Below are 4,188 nucleotides of genomic sequence, written 5' to 3' on the forward strand. Positions count from 1 at the left end.
CAGCGTATTTTGCAAAAAGAAAAAAATCTTGAAAATGTTATACTTAAAAATAAGTCAATTTAAATGTGGGTTAATGTTATTTAAGGCAGCTAAGTTGTGTTTAATTTCATTTTGGGGAATTTTGTATGTGTCAAACGAGCCTTTCGGCGTAATCACTGGGATTTTTTTGCGCATTTTTTGCACGCATTCATCAAATGATCAGAATTTTTTAATACAATACGATATACGATATAATATACGTGCTTTTATTATTAAACAAAATTCTTAATCACACTCCAAAGTTAATTGTGTAACTTTTTGCCTTTTTGTGCTAATGTATAAAATGGTAAATGGTACATTAATTTTTTGAAGTTTATAAAACCCAGAAGAAAACATCGAATACCCTGTAAAGTAGATATGTACGTGATCAGCGCGTACTAAAGCTATAACAACCGAATTCGGATAACGCAAAGGTTATTAACGTATACCGACGGAGGGAAAATGGATGAAATCGGATGATAACACCGCTCAATCCCCACCTCCCTCAACTACTAAATACACCAGACACATTAAATTTCACCCCCTAAATGGAAAGCACTGTTTTTAATGGAGCCGGGGTCAAAATTAGATGTTGAACATTACACCGTCCACCTTTAGGTGAAAACACATATCTCGAAAACCGAACGACAGATTTGTATAAACTTTGTCATTCCTCTGACATTTTTATGTTGCAGTGTGAACAAGGGCGAAATCGGACTTCAGCCACGCCTTCTCTCATATAACACAATTTTAAATTCCATCTGATTCTTTACTTTCAAGTGTAAAAACCAAGAAGCAATTAATATAACGGGAAAACATGAATAATGCCTTTAGAGTATGCCACCTTATGACCAAAAATTGTTCAAATCTAACAAAAACTGTTCAAGCCCTTAGGACCCTGTATATATAATTCATGAAATTTAGAGAGAATCGTTTCCTGATACTTAGTAGTATGTCCGTGTGCTACAAATGGGTTAAAAAGGGTTAATACTTCTCTTAGCCCCCATATACCTAATATAAAGATTTTCCAACTTCCGGGTGACTTTCTGAAGTACACAAAGTTCATTCGACGATTCTTACGATGAGTGAAATTATTCAAGTTCCAATCAATTTTGGGTGCGGAATCAAACTTCTGGTGCCGCAACATTCAGAATTTTGGAAGCGGCCTTTGATGATAATTTTGATTGATACAAATTATTCAAAGATGGTCGAGAACGCCGAGAACTATATCCAGGACGGTCATCAACATCCACTGATTATCAACCTGGAGAGTCAGGACAAACATTTTCGCGCGACGTGTTTTTGGAGCGCCGGTAAGAGGTCGCTGATGAAGACCGTGCTGGGAGACCTGCGATTTGGCAAACACCGACAATATGACTTGTGAGCGCAAAGTTTTGAATTTAAATCGTCGACTAAGTTTTCGTTTAATTGCCCAGATGTTAAATTTATCAAAATCTGTAGTTCATGACATTGTGACCAAGGTGTGCGCGAAGTTGGTCCCAAAAGTGCTCACCGACGACCAGAAATTGCGTCGAGTGGAAGTGTGCAAAGAAAATTTGAACATGTGTGAAAGTGACCCCCAATTTTTGAATAACGTAATCAAAAGTGACGAGTCATAGATCTTTGAGAATGATCCCGAGACAAAGAGGTAATTTTCCGAGTCACACACGCCGGCAGAGGAGATCCAAGCAGCATGCACTTAAGCTGTCAAGGCTATTCCGGAGAATGCCTTTCTTGAGGCCTTCAATGCTTGGAAATCGTGGCTTCGACGCAAAAAGAGCCTATTTTAAAAGCTTTTAAAGAATTGTAACGATTGGTTCAATAAATTTTTTAAATCGACTCAGTCCTATTACTTTCCGGACATATTTGTGCTAAGAATGAATAAAATCGGGTGAAAACTCGCCCTACACCACAACTAACAGACCTATTGTGCTTAAAGAAACTTCCCTGGCTTAATTCTTGCAAGTAACAATTTCGGTTATACCCGAACTTAGCACCTCCTTACCTATTTTTTATGAATTCAGGTTTTTTTTAATTTCGATGTAAATTTCATTATTTCACCTTTTTTTAATTCTTATTAAAAATTATGTATTTTGGGTTTTTTTCATTTTTGGTATTATTACTTTTTTTTGTTTCATTTTCAATTTTTTTACTGTTTTATTTACAATTTGAATTTTTATATTTCTTTTCGTATTGCACTTCTAAATTTATAAGGCTTATTTAAAACCTGCCTTTGTTATGATAATGAGAGAAAATTGGGATTTTTTACGCCAAAAAAACATTTATTAATTTGCATAACATTGTGTTCTTCAATGCGATTTCAAATTTTAATTAATTAATTTTTTGCATGTCGAAGTCGCGCATCGATCATCGCATCGCCGCCGTCAATGCAGTCGCCTAGAATGTCAACGTTTACTCGTTGCTATTGAAATGCAACAACGAAAACAACAACAACAAACTGCAACGTCACTCAACAAGTATAAAAATGTGACTAAGGTCTCGGTGAAGTTGAACGACTTTTTCGTCTAGCATGCCGTGTTGCAACATGCGCCACCAACCCGCCGCCGCCATGCAACGCCCAGCGCAGCGGGAACAATTGCAGCGAGTAAACATCAACAGGCATTCCAGCCAAAGTGGATGAGCGTAACTTGCTGCCTTTGCCCACTCCCCGTTTTTGTTTTTAGTCTTACTGCAGCGCCACCAGCCACACATGCCAACTATACCAACTATGCCCGGCTTAGTTGCTCTCCCGTAATGGCAAGTGATGAGCGCCTACTGGCGACTGCTGACTCACTAGATCGGGAACTAGCGAGCCGATGATGTTCTCCGCATACCAAACTGTATACATATTTACACACACCCACACATACATGCGTGTTTAAACTGACAACTACTCAGTCTGCTGTCTGATTGTGTGAATTTGGAAGCTACTAGTACTCGTAGTCTGTTGTGTTGCTTGTGCGCTTACGACGAGTTCCACCAAGTGTGTTCTCTTGCCAGCTACTCTTTCACATGCGCCTCACACGTTGAGCTTACCAAACGCCAGCGACAGCGCTTAAAGTATAAATGCCTGCGTTGCGGCGCGAGAGACCGCATTTCAAAACGAGTCTACAGACGTGTCGAACCAGAAAGTGCTGAGCCCCCAGAAAAGCAAAAAATATAATTTTTGTGTTTTTATAAAAAAAACTGAAGTTAACAAATATTGCATGTCTGTTGCATAGAAAAGTGGTGAAAAGTAAAATTATTGAAACGGAAAAGCCACTTTGATCAAACTCATAACGGAAGCGCACACGGCATATGTTTGTTTGTGTGTGTGTATATCCAAACTTGAAAAGCGCAAAGTTTAATTCCACGGTGCGAAAAAAATTAATTACAAAAACAACTTTAAAACAAAATCGATACAAATTTGTTCAAACACTTTTGAAATATCTGAAATAGCGAAACCGTTAAACGACACAAAGCAGCGACGACTTATCTAACAACAACGCACAGTTTCAGCATATTTACGTCACTTTCTTGTTATTTTTGGAACGTTTCGTGTGTTTTTTTCTTCACACAATTTCCTACATAACTTGTCTACCGTGTCTACAAGCGTCTACAAGCGTATTCGCTGAGTCTTCTTCACCACAGTTAAAAGCGCCGAAATCGATTTGCAGTCATCGCTTTGAGGAGGAGTGAAGCTGAACAAAATCAAGCGAAAAGAAAAGAAAACCGTAGAAAGTGTTTCGCAAGACGGAACTGGGCGCTTGGAGAGGCCAATCAACAGTCGGTCCAGTCGTGCGCAGAGGTCAAACCTTGCGCATTTCAATCGTTATACGTTGAACTCACGTCACTGCCCTCAGCGGGGTGTACGCGTGTACGCCGACGTCTTAGCCACATAAAGTGTACATATTAGATGCGCGCCGGATATAACGCTTCAAGCGATTGTGCAAGCAGCTAAGCGGAGTGGCAGAGTGACAGCACAAACGCCAGCGCAGCGCAGCAAATCGAGCGTACGAACGAACGCGCACAGGCCGCAGAAAAAGAAAGTCAGAGACGCGCATTGCAGTGAAATTGTGCGAATGCGGGCGCAAAGCGGAAAATAATAAAATTGAATTGGAATAAAAAAAAAATTGAAAATCGAAAAAATTAAAAAATAAATTTTAAAATATAAAAAAAATAAAAATTTAA

Source organism: Bactrocera dorsalis, chromosome 3, assembly GCF_023373825.1.
Source record: "Bactrocera dorsalis isolate Fly_Bdor chromosome 3, ASM2337382v1, whole genome shotgun sequence".
NCBI lineage: Eukaryota > Metazoa > Arthropoda > Insecta > Diptera > Tephritidae > Bactrocera > Bactrocera dorsalis.